Here is an 18,670-nt window from a genome sequence, read left to right as displayed (position 1 = left end):
AAGCTTTTGTTTCTTAATAAACCATCTTAAAATTACTTATGACTAGCCCACTGCCTATTTAGATATTTATGGCCCATAACTCCAAAATCTTACACACGCCGGATTTCATTCACTAAAGGACATTAGTGAACCACGTGTGCTTTTATGACAATCCTTTAATGGTTGCTATAACTGACACTAGCTTTTAATTCCAAATTTACTAACAGATTTTTAAATTCCACCAACTGCAGTGTTGGGATTTGAACCTGTCTTTCCAGAGAATTAGCTTGCGCCTGTTGCTAGCTCAGTGATATCGCCATAACTGCCCTCCGAAAATGCAAAACGTCAAATTAAGACACCACTTTAAACATACAATCTAACAAGCGCAGTCGAGCCAACTGATAAAGAACTTCCAGCCAATACAGACGTCCTGCTGATGCAGACTATCCCCAAAACTGGTCAGCCCCTCTGACTAAAACAGCATTTCAACCAAATACTAGTCAAAAAAGCATGATACCTGAAACTAATAGAGTCCTCAGAAGAGTCCTGAAAATAATGCAGACCCTGACAATGATAAACCTACTCAAACTGCTCGCCAGGGTTGATGAGTAAAATTGAGGTGTCTTGGTCAATGCTGGAAGGCTCACTCCTGAAGGTGATTTCCTCCATTTCCTCACTTGTTAGTTTTGTAAGAGCCAGTGGCTGGAGGAGTCCAATCGACCTCTCTAAATTTTTCGGCCGTTTAAAAACATCAGGGCAAATCTTCTAACTCAAATGCATTTTCCCGCCCTATCATCACGTCCCATAATTTCCTTCGTGCCCAAAAATCTATTGATCTCATTCTTAAATATATCCAATGACTGAGCATCCAAAACTCTTTTGGAGAATATAATTCCAAAGATTCACACCCCTCTGAGTCAAGTAATTGCTCCTTATTACACTCCAGAATAGCCGGACACCTTATCCATAGACTGTAGGCTCGCGTTCTAAACGCTCCAGCCAGGGGGAAACCGCTTCTCAGCATCTACCCTATAAACCTCCTCAGCTTTTTGATACATTTCAAAGGCATCACCTCTCATTCTTCCAAACTCGTGGGCGTGTGAAAGAATTTTATTCAATCAATTCATTGAGGACAATATTCTTCCCCCGGATTTAGATGAAATAAATCAAAAATAGATGCTCCCGCAACTGAATGTACAGCGGCAAGGTGACGCAGATTTCAGGTTATGGCGAGAAATGCAGTGAATAAGACAGGCGAGTGTTTAAGCAGAGACTGGTAATGATCTGGAGGCCTGGGAGGGTGGTGGGAGCGGAGCCCCGACTCCTATTGGCCGTTCTACAATATAAAGGTAGTGAAGGGATTCGCACCTCCCTCTTTAACATTTTTTTTTTCTATCCTTGTTGGGGACGGATTTATGGTCACAAGCAAGTGATGCAGGAGGCAAGCAAGGAGCAACTGTTTTGTTGTTTACACAATGATGGACCTCACTACCTATGAGGTGGAAGCAGAAATTATATCATGCAGAGAAGTCGAAGACATTTCACGTGCTTGTCAGCGCATAAATAACGAAACTTGTCAGGTATTTCTCAGCTGGATTCATACAATGGACAGCGAAGTATATTATCGGTTGGGATGTTGTTAATGTTGTTACACTCAATACGTTAATGTTGCTGTGAGAGGTTATATTTATTCAGAAAACTGTCAACCCACGGGGAAAAATCTGCTTTTCTCTTCCGAGGGATTCTCAGTCCATCATCATCACGCCAACACCTGAGCAGACGCATTACACCCCCGGCCCCCTTCACACCCACCCCACCACATGATATGGTATGTACCCGGGCGCCAATTTGGGCAGCAAGGCCGCCACTTTAATATGAGGAATTAAAGGTCAGTTGACCTTGTTGCCAAGCCAACGGACCAGGACAAAACGTTTCCCAGTCCATTACGCGGTTGGCGAGGGCAGAAGGGCGGCCGTGGGATGCCCGTTTTTTGAATCTATGTTGAGAAAAGGCGGAAAGGAAGTGGGGACGTGTCATTCCCGGGAGGTGCGAGGAGGGGTGCCCTGTGCCAAATTGGGGCACCCGCTCCCCAAGATGTCACCGCGCTCCCCTTCGTTCTCCACCGCCTGCCTCCAAAATCCGGAACCACACTCCATTCTCCTCCTGCCCACATTCTCGATTCGCTCCCCGCCCTAAAAGCCCAAGCCTACCATTTACCGGCAGCCATCACTCTCCTTCATGTTCCTTCCTGCAATATGTAAAAAAAAGCTAACCTTTCTTTTAAATAGACACAGGGGACCTTAAAAAATGGAGGTTAGAAGTCACCTGACATTCTACAAGTGCACTGTTTGTCAAGCTTCTAGGAAGCTCCAAACGGATTTCATGCCGAAACACTTGAATCCATTTGGAATTCAATGCGGATTTCCACATAATCATCTCATATGTGACTTTAACGCGGTGTGCAGTGCGCCCTCATCATCTAGACAGTGCGATGCAGCCAATATTTTAAAGATACCCATACACACTGTTCACATCCTGTAGAGAGCAATAGCTTTTACAAATATATATTTTGAAATTCCAAGTGGCCAAATTAATTGAATAGCACAACAAAATTTCAAGTTTTAAGGCTGTTGCTGCACCTATCCAGGCAATTGGAGAATATTCCATCACACACTCTTAACTTGTGCCTTGCGACCTACCTTCTCCAGCCCATAATATTCCAAGATCTAGGCACTTCTAATTCTGGCTCTCAAGCCTCCCCAATTTTGATCGTTTGTAAACGTTGGGGTTACCAGAGGTGAGTTACTCGCCACAGCATTCCAAGCTTATGACCTGCTCGTGTAGCCACGTTATTTATGTTGCTCTCCAGTTAAGCTTTTTTTTAAAAAAAGATTTATAAATACGGCAAGACTGAAACACACGGACGGCTTTTGTAGCAGCAGACAGGGCCAGATTCATTCCATCCTGGAGCTTAATCTTTAAATCCATATTCAATATGAGAAGACTCAGAATTCAAATTCACAACAGCCCAGTGTAGGATGCGAAACTTCTGTTTTCTGTATCGTTAGCTCAGGCTGCCAGATTCTAAAAATAAAACTGAATCATGAAACAGACATGCTTTGCAGCAGCCAACAGCAGTGAGTCGTTCCGTCATGAGTGATTTTTTAATTCCAGATTTTTTTTTTCCAAAGAAAAGCACAATTAAAATTCATAACAGTCCGGTGAATTATTTGAACATAAACTTTTTGAAACAACTGCCTCGGTGTTCAGATTAAGACCGACAAAGATATGCAGGTTGCCACTGTTAAATGCTTTGAGAGCTGTTTAAAGTCATGGAAGGTATCTCAAGTAAAATGGTTTTCAAGAGTTTATCTCATCGCCTTTAAGCGATATGCTCTGATAAAAGGACAGACATTTGAAACGTTAACGCTGTTTCCCTGTCCGTAGAACCTTACAGACCCGCTGAGCATTTTAAGCCCTTTCTGCATTTATTAAATAAACCATGTTTGTTGGTCCACAACTGGAGGACATTGTGCAGTTCATTGCAAGCAGAACACGTTCTCATTAAATAGGGTAGAGATAATGGTTCCCTGAACGAGGAACTTTGGTTATGAAGATATATTGGAGAAGGTGGGGCTGGCTTCCTTGGAGAAAGGCAGACTCAGAGGGGATTTGGCAGAGGTTTTAAAAATCATGAGGAGTTTGAACAAAGTAGATAAGGAAGAACTGTCCGCATGCATGAAAGGATCCAGAAAGAAAGACAAAATATTTAAAGTGGTTGGCAGAAGACGCAAAAGCGATATTAGGAAAAAAAATTTCAAGCGGCGAGTGTTCAATGCCTGGAGTTCACTACCTGAAACTCTGGTCAATGCAGGTTCAATCGAAGCTTCAAAGGGGAATTACAGTTGTCTGAAAAGGAAGAATCTGCAGGGCTTCAGGCAGAAAGTGGGCAACGGCACTAATTCAATTGCTCATTGGGAGAGCCGGTGCAGATAAGATGGGCTGAATGGCCTCATTCTATATTGTGACAATTCTGTGTTTTTGTGATTTTGTTTCATCCTTGGTTTTCCCGGGGTCCTATTTCCCTCACGTTCTGAATTGATGCCGTCCCTTTGCCTCTTTAATATAGTTGTACAACCATAAATCTCAGTGCAGCACCTCAAGTATCATTGCGCCGCCTCCAGGCAGGAATAAGCGGCAAAAATAAAAACAAAAAGCTAAAAGCTACTGCGGATGCTGGAAATCCAAAACAAAAACAGAATTACCTGGAAAAACTCAGCAGGTCTGGCAGCATCGGCGGAGAAGAAATCAGTTAACGTTTCGAGCCTTCATGGCCCTTCGGCAGAACTGAAGCATAGTTAGAAAGTTAGAAAGAAAACATAGTTCTAACTATGCTTCAGTTCTGCCGAAGGGCCATGAAGGCTCGAAACGTTAACTGATTTCTTTTCCGCCGATGCTGCCAGACCTGCTGAGTTTTTCCAGGAATAAGCGGCATGTCGTCCTGTAACTAGGCGAGGAGTGACGCTGCGGGTATTGAACAGCATGGCCGCAAAATTATTGGCCGATGAACTGAAGGAACGCATACCGATTGGCAAAAGTGTATGTCAATCACAATGTGGGCGGGGGATAGGTGTTGCTATGCTGAGAAAAGCGCTCTGCTACTGGTAGGGATTTGCAGCGTCGTTTTCATTGTTGCGGAACGTGCCAGGGAGGCTGCCGCTCCCTGGTTGGATAAGGCAGCTGTCACTCAGACACCGCAAATCTCCAATTGAAAATGGTACATGTCGGGGATACTTTAACCACTTTCGAATGGTTGGATCAGTTGTTGGTGGTAGCACGGCAGCTATTATTATTGTTCAAAGCATAACGATGCGGATGCTGGAAATCTGAAGCAAAATCAGAAAATGCTGGAAAAATTCAGCAGGTCTTTCAAACTCTTTCAAGTTATCAACAGTCACAGATTGCAACTCTTTCGAGTACAATCACAGTTCTTGGTTTCCGGGAGTGGGACATAAACCCACAACCCTCTGGTTCAAAGGCGAAGGTGCTATGAACTGACGTTTCGAGTCCGCATTACTCCTTCAGAGCTTATTGGTCGACAGAGGATTGGCTTTAGTGCCTGATTGGCTGAATGAATGTCAGTCACTGGGCGTAACTTCCTGATTGGCAGGAAAATTCCGGGGCGATTCTGCGAATTACACCGCTCGTTCTGCGCTCTGCGCCCTTACTCTCCTCCCTGCACGCCCCCCCCAAGTAGAGGTCCTGTCCTCCAGGCGTCACCACCTGCCCGGTTGCCCGACAGTGCACTGCTCTTTGTTGTGTCTCTATTTGGGGTTTGGGAATAAATATTCTATTCATGGGCTAGAAACACTGGGAGCCGCCTCTCGGCTATTCTCACTTGTTTTGTTCATTCCTTAATTGAATAATTGATGTAACCTGATATTTCACCGCGTTCTTGACCTACTCTTTGAGTTTGGTCTGAGTCATAAGACCATAAGGCATAGGAGCAGAAATTGGGCCATTCGGCCCATCGAGTCTGTTCCGCCATTCAATCATGGCTGATAAGTTTCTCAACCCCATTCTCCCGCCTTCTCCCCGTAACCTTTGATCCCCTTACCAATCAAGAACCTATCTATCTCGGTCTTAAATACACTCAATGACCTGGCCTCCACAGCCCTCTGTGGCAATGAATTCCATAGATTCACCACTCTCTAGCTAAAGAAGTTTCTCCTCATCTCTGTCTAAAAGGTCTTCCCTTTACTCTGAGGCTGTGGCCTCGGATCCTTGTCTCTCCTGCTAAAGGAAACATCTTCCCCACGTCCACTCTATCCAGGCCTTTTAGTATTCTGTAACTTTCAATCAGATCCCCCCCCCCACCCCCCTCATCCTTCTAAACTCCATCGAGTATAGAAACCAGAGTCCTCAAACGTTCCACATATGTTAAGCCTTTCATTCCTGGGATCATTCTCGTGAACCTCTCTGAACCCTCTCCAGGGCCAGCACATCCTTCCTGAGATACGGGCCCAAAATTGCTCACAATATTCTAAATGTGGTCTGACCAGAGCCTTATGAAGCCTCAGCAGCACATCCCCGCTTTTATATTCTAGTCCTCTCGAAATAAATGCCAACATTGCATTTGCCTTCCTAACTACCAACTCAACCTGCAAGTTAACCATAAGAGAATCCTGGAATAGAACTCCCAGTCCCTTTGCACACCAGATTTCTGAATTCTCTCCCCATTTAGAAAATAGTCTATGCCTCTATTCTTCCTACCAAAGTGCATGACCTCACACTTCCCCACGTTGTATTCCATCTGCCACTTATTTGCCCATTCTCCTAACCTGTCCAAATCCTTCTGCAGCCTCCCCGCCTCCTCAATACTATCTGTCCCTCCACCTATCTTTATATAATCTGCAAACATAGCCAGGATGCCCTCAGTTCCTTCATCTAGATCATTAAAGTATAAAGTGAAAAGTTGTTGTCCCAACACTGACCCCTGCGTGACTCCACTAGTCACCGGCCACCATCCTGAGCAAGACCCCCTTATCCCCACTCTCTGCCTCCTGCCAGACAGCCAATCTTCTATCCATGCTAGTACCTTGCCTCTAACACCATGGGCTCTTATCTTACTGAGCAGCTGCCTGTACGATACCTTGTCAAAGGCCTTCTGGAAGTACAAGTAGATAACATCCATTGGTTCTTCTTTGTCTAACCTACTCGTTAGCTCCTCAAAGAATTCTAACAGATTTGTCAGGCATGACCTCCCCTTGATGACACCATGCTGACTTTGCCCTATTTAACCATGCACTTCCATTTTGTATTCTGAAATCTCATCCTTAATAATGGACTCTAAAATCTTACCAACGACTGACGTCAGGCTAATCGGCCTGCAATTTGCCGTCTTTTGCCTCACTCCCTTCTTAAACAGGGGGGTTACATTAGCAATTTTCCAGTCCTCTGGGACCCTCCCTGACTCCAGTGATTCCTGAAAGATCACCACTAACGCCTCCACTATCTCTTCAGCTATCTCCTTCAGAACTCTGGGGTGTAATCCATCTGGTCTAGGTGATTTATCCACCTTTAGACCTTTTAGTTTTCCTAGCACCTTCTCCTTGGTAATGGCCACCATACTCACCTCTGCACCCCAACTCTCTTGAACTTTGGGGATTTCACTCGTGTCTTCCACTGTGAAGACTGACGCAAAGTACCTATTCAGTTCCTCCGCCATTTCTTTGTTCCCCACTACTACTTCTCCAGCGTCATTTTCCAGCCACCCAATGTCCACTTTTGCCTCTCTCTTACCCTTTATATATCTGAAAAAACTCTTGCAATCTTCTTTTATATTGCTGGCTAGTTTACCCTCATATTTAATCTTCTCCCTCCTTATTTCTTTTTGAGTTGTCCTCTGTTGGTCTTTGTAGGCTTCCCAATCCCTTCGTTTCCCACTGCTCTTCGCCGCATTGTATGCTTTCTCTATAGCTTTTATGCTGTCCCTGACTTCCCTTGTCTGCCATGTTTGCCTTGTCCTCCCTTTAGTATGCTTCTTCTTCCTAGGGATGAATGTTTGCTGTGTCTCCCAAATTACTCACAGAAACTCCTGCCATTGCTGTTCCACCGTCTTTCCTGCTAGGCTCATCTCCCAGTCAATTCTGGCCAGCTCCTCCCTCATGCCTCTGTAGTTGCCTTTATTCAACTGTAATACCGTTACATTAGATTCCAGCTTTTTCCTTTCAAATTGCAGGGTAAATTATTTCATATTATGGTGACTTCCTCCTAAGGGGTCCTTCATCTTAAGCTCCCTTATCAAATCTGCCTCATTACACATCACTAAATCTAGAATTGCCTGTTCCCTAGTGGGCTCCACCACAAGCTGCTCCAAAAAGTCATCTCGTAGACATTCCACAAATTCCTTTTCTCGGAATCCACTACCAACCTGATTTTCCCAGTCTGCCTGCATATTGAAAACCCCCATTATCACTGTAACCTTGCCTTTCTTACACACCTTTTCTATTTCCTGGTGTATCTTGTGCCCCACACCCTGACTTCTGTTCGGAGGCCTGTACATAACTCCCATTATGTTTTTTGTTTAACCTTTGCGGTTCCTCAACTCTACCAACACAGATTCTATATCATCTGACCCTACATCATTTCTTGTAGGTCTTACCCTTCCCTCCACCCTTACCCCACCCCCCACCCCACCACCACCACCACTTTCTAGTTTAAAGTCTTGTTGAGCACCCTATTTACCCTTCTTGCTAGAACATTGGTCCCAGATTGGTTCAGGTGGAGACCATCCCAACGATACAGATCCCTCCTGTTCCCATACTGATGCCAGTGCCCCACGAAATGGAACCCCTCTTTCCCACACCATTCCTCTAGCCACGTGTTTACTTCCCTTATTCTCGCATCCCTATGCCAATTTGCATGTGGCTCGGGTAGTAATCCGGAGATTATAACCCTTGATGACCTGTTCTTTAATTTAGTTCCTAGTTCCTGATAATCCCCAAACAGGTCCTCTTTCCTAGTCTTACCTATTTTATTTGTCCCAACGTGGACCACAACAACTGGATCCTCCCACTCCCTCTCCAATATCCTTTCAAGCCAGTCAGAGATGTCCCTCACCCTAACCCCGGGCAGGCCACATACCATGCGGGACTCTCGATCCTGCTTACAAAGGAAGCTATCAATTCCCCTAGTTATAGAATCCCCTACAACCACCACTTGTCTTTTTGCTCCCCCCTCTTGAATGGCCTCCTGTGCCACAGTGCCATGGTCAGCTGGCTCATGCTCCCTACAGCCCTCTTCCTCATCCACACAGGGAGCAAGTACCTTGTACCTGTTGGACTAGGTCAAGAGCTGAGGCTCCTCTGTTCTTGAACACAGGATCCCTCTACCTGCCTCACTTGCAGTCACACTCTGCTGACCCTGACCAATGACTGGACTTGAGGTACTTAATCTACCGGGTGTGACCGCCTCCTGATACAAAGCATCCAGGTAATTCTACCCCTCCCGGATGTGCCGCAACGTTAATCAAATGGTTCATCAATTCTGAGCCGGAGTTCCTCCAACAGCCAACATTTGCTGCAGATGTGGTCACTGCGGCTCGCAATGGGATCTGCCAGCTCCCACATCATACAGCTACAGCACATCACCTGCCCAGCCATCTCTACTTAGATAATTAATTTATTAATTAGCTTTGTAGTGTTTTTTTTTTAAATTTTATGCAGATTTCCTACCAACCAATCAGGTCACAGCTTTCCTGTGATGTCATTTTTTCAGTTTTGGCTTCAGTTACTTTGTGCCCCGAGGTCACTGCTCCGGTGCTCCTCCCTGCGAGTCTGCTCCCTAGAGACAAGGCTACGAATCCCCGAGGTAAGCTAGATTTATACTCACCACTCTGGTGCTCCTCCCTCCGATACTGCTCCCTGGAGACAGGGCCGCGAATCCCTGAGGTAAGCTAGATTTATACTCTCCTCACCGGAGGGAGGTGCTCCTCCCTCCGAGCCTACTCCCAGGATTTACTCAGCAATCAGCTGCTTTTTCTTTAAAATCCACTTTCAGAAGAGTGTCCCTCGCAGGTCTGGTGCACTCCTAAAGGCACTGCCTCTTCCTCTCTCTCTTTTTTTTAGATTTGAGGAGGAGGGAGGGATGGAAACACTACAGCAATGTAATGTTTGGGGCTATTCTGTTCTTTGACAGTGGGTCCTCCTCGATTCCCTCCAGAGTCACGGTGGCTGCGGTGACTTCTCCCAGAATGCTTCAGTCACTTCTCACCAGCACCCTCTGTTGGATAATAGCACCAGTTCCAAATGTAGCATTCGGTGGGTTGATTTTGATCAATGTCTTCCAAATTCCTTTCAGTTCTTTGTTGATGACACAAGGGGGTCTTTCAGTCTTTAGCTCACTGGTTGAGCACTTGCTTTTCAATGTCTCTAATGATGATTTTCCCCTTTGCCTCTTCACAGGTTTCTCAGAGAGAGAGAGAGCAGCCAAAGAGCTATGAGGGGAAAAAATAGCTAGCTATTATTGTAGAATTACTGGAATCTGATGCACACAGGAGACAAAGGTTTTAGGTACTTTTCTTTCAGGCTCAAAGCTATTCTGCTGCACTGCTCTCACACAAACACTGGTCATCTGGTCAGGAGCCAATTAAAATGTTGCTGCTAGGCAGTTCCCCATTAGACCTGACTGCTCCTCGGCACGATCCTGTCTTTCAAAGTACATTCTGTTCTAGGACAGCAACATTGTATATACCCCTCACACTGTTTCAGTAGACATGTCTTTCAAACTGCAGCCATTGTAACTTTAACCCACAGTCCAACGGAAATAGAAAGATATGTTCTTTACAACAGTCCAACAGAAAAAAATGTATATGTTCTTTAGAGGAAACCTATATTAAATTCTGACACGCCCCACAGGGATGCCTTGTAAATAATGACACTCTCAATCGAGACTCACTGAAAATGCTGACACACTCGACATAAATCCCCTGTAAATACTGACAAGCTTCCCAGAAACCTGGCAAATCCTGACACAATCCTCAGGGATACTATGTAAATACTGGGGTCTTTCAGTCTTTAGCTCACTGGTTGAGCACTTGTTTTTCAATGTCTCTAACGATGATTTTCTCCTTTGCCTCTTGACAGGGTTCTCAGAGAGAAAGCAGTTTATAGAGCTATGAGGGGAAAAAACAGCTAGCTATTATGGTAGAATTACTGGAATCTAATGCACACAGGAGACAAAGGTTTTAGGAACTTTCCTTTCAGGCTCAGAGCTATCCTGCTGCACTGCTCTCACACAAACACTGGTCATCTGGTCAGGAGCCAATTAAAATGTTGCTGCTAGGCAGTTCCCCATTAGACCTGACTGCTCCTCGGCTCCCCAGGGGCTCACCATAAATAGTAACACACTCCACAGGGATCCACTGTAAATACTGACACATTCCCCTGGATTCCCTATAAATACAGACGCAATCTCCGAGGAATCCTTTCAATATTGACATGCTCTCTGGGACCCCTTGAATATTGACACTTCCCATGTTCTGACCTGTAATTCGTGACGCACTGTCAATGGACACACTGTAAATAATGATACATTCACATCTGTGAGTACTGGCACACTCACCAAGGGTCTGAAAGTAAATATTGGCACTCTCTCGGAGGACCACATGCAAATAAAGGCATAGTCTCCAAAGGTCCAAATATAAATACTGACACACTCCCCATGTCAGCCCAGTCAATGCAGGTACACTATCAGGCAACTCTACTAAATGTTAAAAATTCACTCCCCAGCGTACCTCTGTAAACATGGACACATTATGCAGTGGACCACCGTTAATAGTGTGGTGCCAGGGCAACATGGGCTGAATAATATAGTCGCTCGCCAACGGCATGTTCCCACGCGGAAATTGCCAGCATTCTGACTTTCCAGCCTGACATTGGTGCGCGCCTGATAATATGCTAATTGCCATGAATGTTCCTTTTAATTTTAGTTAAAATTTAAATTGAGTTACCTCACGTGACTGGAAGATGCACAAGTCTTCACCAAGTAGAGTAGATGCACTCAATTGGTCATCTGATTTTTTTCTTTTACTCATTCGTGGGATGTGGGTGTCGCTGGTTAGGCCAGCATTTATTGCCCATTCCTAATTGCCCTTGAGAAGGTAGTGATGAACTGCCTTCTTGGGTGATTTTGATCCTATCCCATGGCAAGTTTGCATTCTCCAAGCGAAACACTCGGTACCTAGTGACTATGGCAGCATTTTGTTAGTGGCGAATACCACTCAGGTCACTGCTGCATAGTAGCCGCCAAAAAGATATTCTGCCTAACTCACAAATGAGTAAAGTGGTATATGAATCTCTTCCGGGGCAGGTGGGACCTGTACAAGAAGGACAGGTTGCATCTAAACTGGAAGTGCACCAATATCCTGGCTGCGAGGTTTGCTAGTGTCACTCGGGAGGATTTAAACCAGTACGGCGGGGTGTGAGAACCAGAGCAATGGGTCAGCAGGTGAAATAAATGACTGGGAATCAGTGAATATGGCCAGTAGGACTAAGAGGAGGAGCAGGCAGGGAGAAGTTACTGAACCAAGTGGGACTGGGGGTCTGAATGCATTTGTTTCAATGCGAGAAGTATAACAGGCAAGGCAGATGAGTTTAGAGCTTGGATTAGTACTTGGGACTATGATGTTATTGCTATTACGGAGACTTAGTTGAAGGATGGACAGGATTGGCAGATAAACGATCCAGGATTTAGATGTTTCAGGCAGGATAGAGAGGGATGTAGAAGAGGTGGGGTAAGTTGCACTGCTAGTTTAGGAGAATATCACAGCTGTATGACAGTAGGACACCTCGGAGGGCTCATGCAGCGAGGCAATGTGGGTAGAGCTCCGGGATAGGAAGGATGCAGTCACAATGTTGGGGGTTTACTATAGGCCTCCCAATTGCCGGTGGGAGATTGAGGAACAGTTATGTAGGCTGATTTTGGAAAGATGTAAAAGCTATAGGGTTGTTGTGGTGGGTGATTTTAACTTTCCCTACAATGACTGGGATTCACTTAGTGCTAGGGGTTTGGATGGTGCAGAATTTGTAAGGTGCATCCAGGAGACAATATGTAGATAGTCCAACTAGGGAAGGGGCAATACTGGTCCTGGTATTAGGGAATGAACCCAGCTAGGTGGTCGAAGTTTCAGTAGGGGAGCATTTCGGGAAAAGTGACCATAATTCAGAAAGTTTCAAGGTACTGGTGGATCAGGATAACAGGAGTGCTCGGGTTAAGGTGCTTCATTATAATTATAACAATATTAGGCAGGAACTGAGGAATCTGGACTGGAGGCGAATGTTTGAGGGCAAATCAACAACTGCCATGTGGGGGGCTTTCAAACGTCAGTTGATAAGAATTCAGGACCGGCCTGTTCCTGCTAGGATGAAGGATAAGTATGTCAAGTTTCAAGAACCTTGGATAACAAAGGGTATTATGAGATTAGTCAAAAAGAAAAGGGAAGCATTCACAAGGGCTAGAAGGCTGGGAACAGATGAAGGCCGTGGAGAATATAAAGAAAATAGGAAGAACCTTAAGCAAGAAGTCAGCGTTCATGAAAAGTCATTGGCAACCAGGATTAAGGAAAGTCCCAAAGCCTTTTATACATATGTAAAAAGCAAGAGGGTGGCCAGGGAAAGGGTAGGCCCACTCAGGGAAAGAGGTGGGAATTTGTGTGTGGAGCCAGAAGAAATGGGAGAGATACTACATGAGTACTTCTCATCAGTATATCAATATTCACTAAAGACAAGGACTTAGTGGTCGATTTGTCTAGGGAAGAGTGTGTAGATAGCCTGGATCATGATGAGATTAAAAAAGAGGAGGTGTTAGGCATCTTGAAGAATATTAAGGTGGATAAGTCCCCAGGGCCAGATGGGATCTACCCCAGAGTGCTGGGGGAGGCAAAGGTGGAGATTGCTGGGGCCTTGACAGAAATCTTTTTATCCTCACTGGCTACAAGTGAGGTCCCAGAGGGCTGGAGAATGGCCAATGTTGTTCATTGTTTAAGATGGGTAGCAGGGATAATCCAGGAAATTACAGGCCGGTGAGCCTTACGTCAGTGGTAGGGAAATTATTGGAGAAGATTCTTCGTGACAGGATTTACTACCATTTGGAAGCAAATAGGCATATTAGTAAGAGGCAGCATGGTTTTGTGAAGGGGAGGTCATGTCTCATGGATTTCAGTAAGGCCTTTGACAAGGTCCCTCAGTGCAGACTGGTACAGAAGGTAAAGTCACACGGGAGCAGAGGTGAGCTGGCAAGATGGATACAGAATTGGCTTGGTCATAGAAGACAGAGGGTAGCAGTGGAAGGGTGCTTTTCTGAATGGAGAGCTGTGACTAGTGGTGTTCCGCCCGGATCAGTGCTGGGATCTTTGCTGTTTGTAGTATACGTAAATGATTTGGAGGAAAATGTAACTGGGCTAATTAGTAAGTTTGCAGACAACACTAAGGTTGGAGGAGTTACAGATAGTGAAGAGGATTGTCAAAGGATACAACGGGATATAGATCGGTTGGAGACTTGGGCGGAGAAATGGCAGATGGCGTTTAATCCGGACAAATGCGAAGTAATGCATTTTGGAAGGTCTAATACAAGTAGGAATTATACAGAAAATGGCAGAACCCTTAAGTGCATCGACGGGCAGAGGGATCTGGGTGTACTGGTCCACAGGTCACTGAAGTGGCAACACAGGTGGATAAGGTAGTCAGGAAGGCATATGTCATGCTTGCCTTCATCGGGGTATTGAGTATAAAAGCTGGGAAGTCATGCCGCAGTAGTATAGAACCTCAGTTAGGCCACACTTGGAATATTGCGTGCAATTCTGGTCGCTACATTACCAGAAGGATATGGAGGCATTGGAGAGCGTGCAGAGGAGGTTTACCAGGGTGCTGCCTGGTCTGGAGGTTATTAGCTATGAGGAGAAGTTGGAGAAACTCGGATTGTTCTTACAGTGACAGAGATTGAGTTGCGACTTGATAGAAGTTTACAAAATTATGAGTGGCATGGACAGAGTAGATAGTCAGAAGCTTTTTCCCAGGGTGGAAGAGTCAATTACTAGGGGACATAGATTTAAGGTGAGAGGAGAAAACGTTAGAGGACATGTGTGGGGCAAGTTTTTTACGCAGAGGGTAGTGAGTGTCTGGAATTCGCTGCAAGAGGAGGTGGTGGAAGCAGGTACGATAGTAGTGTTTAAGAAGCAGCTTGACAAATACATGAATAGGATGGGAATAGAGGGATACGGACCCCGGAAGTGAAAAATGTTTTTGTTTGACAGGCAATATGTTCGGCACAGGCTTGGAGGGCCGAAGGGCCTCTTCCTGTGCTGTACTTTTCTTTGCTCTTTGTTCTTTGAATTTCAGTGCCAATGTGATGCTAGGTATGTAGGCCGTACATTCCAAAGACTAGCGGATAATACCTAACTTTACGTTCCTTCCGCTGTTCACAATGGGAGAGTTACAGACCATCTTTGAATATTTTTAAGGCAGAGGTGGATAGATTCTTCATAAGCAAGGGGGTGATCGGTTATGGAGACTGGCTGGGATGTCAATTTCAGGTTGCTATTAGATCAGCCATGATCTTATTAAATGGCGGCGCAGGGTCCAGGGGCAGAATGGCCTACTTCTGCTCATTGTTCATAGGTTCGTACCCAAACAGCCTGTACTTGCAAGACTCAGTATCCAATATTGCTAAATAATACTCAGTATGAATAAAATTACACTGATACCCAATTTAAGATTGTCTGGCCGGCTTGCAGTGTGGCACATTTGCATGTACTGGAAGCTACATATATTAATACAATGACCCTGTTCTTTTCAGGCAGAAAGAACATGCACACACATTGTGCCTATTTCAGCTATATAAGATAAGTGATAGCTATTCACTGGCTCATTCCTCAGGGAAATACCTTGACCAATCAGAGGAAAGCTGCCTGGTTTCAATTTCAAACAATGGTTGTCAGTTAACTGTCAGTCACCATTAACTGGTGTATTCTCCATGGCAACGTCTCTACTAATCAGAGTCCACTTCCCAACCAATCAGCACTCTATTCTCATACAGCATAAAGTTGTTGCTTCCCCTGACAATGGTATTCATGCGATTATCCTGATCAGTGCAAGACAAAAAGGTTCAACAAAATCTCTTCTTTCAACAATACTCAAGTTCTGTACTGCCAAACGACTATTTATCACTTTTAGGGTCTAGCCCACCTCGATTATTATTTTGGCATCCTTCTGTCTGTTCCATGTAATCAGCACTCTTTCCATCACCAGATTTTTTTTTCCATTACCAGATTTTCTCTTTCTCCAATTTCCTTGTTGATTCCCATATAACCACATTCCCAGACATAACTGCATGAGGTAGCATAGGTATCAGCTAGAACAACCACTTCTGGGATCTTTGATACTTGACACTCCTGTAAATAATTCTTAATGGTAGCTGGAATGCTATTTCAGAATCCTACCATAATCATAATTTCCCTCACATATCCAGGAATCGAAAACACTGGTCTCAAGCCAAGTCTTTCTCCTTAGCAAATTCTACAAAAGTTTGATTAGGCTTTTTCCTTCTGGTCCTAAACATTAATTGATAATCTTAAGGGACAAGTTCCTAAGCATTGAGTATTAGCCCTTTTAACTGCTTCACAGTCTGCAGATTGCACTTCTGACAGAGTGGTGTACACATTCATAGCTGCACCTGTCAAAACACTGTGTAACATTAAGTGTGAACTATACTTTGGCAATTTTAACTTCACAGCTATCTTTTTCAATGAAATGAAATATTCTTCAACTCCATCCTCTGTAAATTTAGGCACTAAACAAAGATTTTTAGTTAAACCAAAATTGTCGGTGAAATCAAGTTCATCCTCTGACCCACTATCTCTCCTTTATTTTTCTTAATCCAAATATTTATTTAGGCAATTCATACTGTATGGCTCCTTTCTGTCTTTGCAGCTCATTATGTCATTCCTTATCTCTCCTCCCTCGCTAACTTCTCTCTCTGGAGTTCAGGTTAAAACTTTTCAATTTCTACTTATTTTGCTCTTTCATTTTCTTTCTCCTTTCTTTCTAATTTGAGCCTTTACTTTTTCATTTCTCTCACTCTTTCTTTTTTCCTCCAATTCATTTTTTTTTTAAAAATTCTTTCTATTTCAAGGTGCTTCATCTGCAACTGCATTTTAGCTAACTTTAGCTGTGATACATCCATTTCAGGTTGTTCTCCTTTTAATTCTAAATGCAGACTTCAATTATATCATCCTCACAAAATTCTGCTTTTATTCCTACATGCAATTTATCTGCTATCTCTCATAGTGAAGTCTTACTCAAGGCTTTCAAATAGTCTACAGTTACATCTTCTAATTCCAGATAAACCTTAGCAACAGACAAAGCCATTTTGAGTTCCAATCTGGGTAATATACTTCACAGAAAATCCTGTTCCGATGCTCAGCACCTCCATGCACTCCCTTCTCCAAGGGTTCACAGATCCTACTTCAATTCAAGGATTTTTGATCCCACAAGTGGCCCGCTTTGTTCTGATCCCAGCTGATACTGGAGAAGTCAGATCCCAGAGTGAAACCAGGCTTGATGGCTCCTAACTTTTTTTTTTAGAAATGGTGGAAGAAATTTACTGTACAAATTCACAGGAGTCTGCTGATGAACTTTTACCACAAGGAATAAAATATTTATTAAACAAGAAAAATATTGCACAAGGCAAAAGCTTGGAAAGATCTCAATAACAACACAAGAAAATTATTCAAATCACACTATTCCTTTTACCCCAGCATAATCTTGACAAACATATACAAATTCAGAAAGATAATAGTATTTACAATATCTACCTTATATTCTAATATTCATGATAAGTGTGAGGTACACGTGAATTCACAGGTGAACTGTGGTCAGGCACACAACACTCCAAAGTAAATAACAGATGTGACCAAAGCAGATTCCGTGGATTTCTCAACAACCCACAAAGAAGATTAGCACATTATGAGCCAACCAGTCTCACTGAAACTATGTCTTTCTCATGAGCATTTCCAATCTGCACATTTGAAGAACTTGCCTTTGAATTCACTCCCAACATCGCTCCCACTCGGACAGCTTCAACAAGGACACAGCTGCAGGTGTTCAATCTCACCTTCCAAGGTTCCTTTTGCCTGGACCTCCATGTATACTCAAGCTTCACCTTCCAAGCACAATTTCAGATCCTCGGCCAAGCCAAGGAGAACACCAGTGCTCCAACTAGTACCTTTGCCCCTACCACCTACAGTATGAAGTCACCAACCTTCGGCTGCCCTCTTGGATCTTCCGGGTTTCTTTCAAGCCCACTTTGATTCAAGTCTGCGCCTTGCAGATCTGTCTTTAATTTGGGGACTATTTCTCCGCTCCTAACTTTTAACTTTACTTAAGGGGAACCATTCCTGATCCCTGCATTTGTCCATCATCTGGGACTTTCTTCTGGGAACTCTTTCCGTCCCACTCCCTGGTTTGGGGCCTTCTCCTTGTCCCCCTCCTGTGTCCTGCTCCCATGGGCACATTCAGCACAATGGTGCTCCAGTTCAGGTCACCTGCCCTGCAATTTGCGCCATTTGCTTCTTTTATTCTGTACAGACAGGGAGGGCCAGTCCCTGGCATAAAGAACGTAACAAACATAAGCTTTGTATATGCAGCCATTTCCTGGCTGATACACGCTCGAAAAGCCCAAGGGTCACCGGGAACTGGAGTTCTCAGCCTCTGACTTTCAATCATGGTATATATTTTCATTTCATAACACATATTTAAGCATATTTTCCCTTTCTTTGCATTATAATCTTTGTGACTGTATTTTAGTCAGTGACTTTCTCACTTTTTACTTAAATAGCTTTCAGCAGTAAGTTTGTAATAAACCAACCCATCTTGTTTAAGGCTAAAGCTTGTTTGCTGTTTTTTATTAATCGAACCATTCAAAAATTAAAAAGGGGGCTACGTACACAAATTCTTAGCTCACGTACCCCATTAAGGAATTGCCTTTTAAGTGGCCGTGACTACTGCTTGTTGCTTATTTCTTTGGCGAGACCTCCTGCAGTGATTGAATGGCTCCATAGACCCCGGAGCACACCCTTTTTTATCAGATGCACGTGCCCGAACTGTGTGCCAGGGCAGTCTGAGGGCAGGCTAGC

Source organism: Cetorhinus maximus, chromosome 35 (assembly GCF_964194155.1).
Source record: "Cetorhinus maximus chromosome 35, sCetMax3.hap1.1, whole genome shotgun sequence".
NCBI lineage: Eukaryota > Metazoa > Chordata > Chondrichthyes > Lamniformes > Cetorhinidae > Cetorhinus > Cetorhinus maximus.
The sequence above is the reverse complement of the archived record's forward strand: the minus strand, read 5'-3'. Positions refer to the sequence as shown.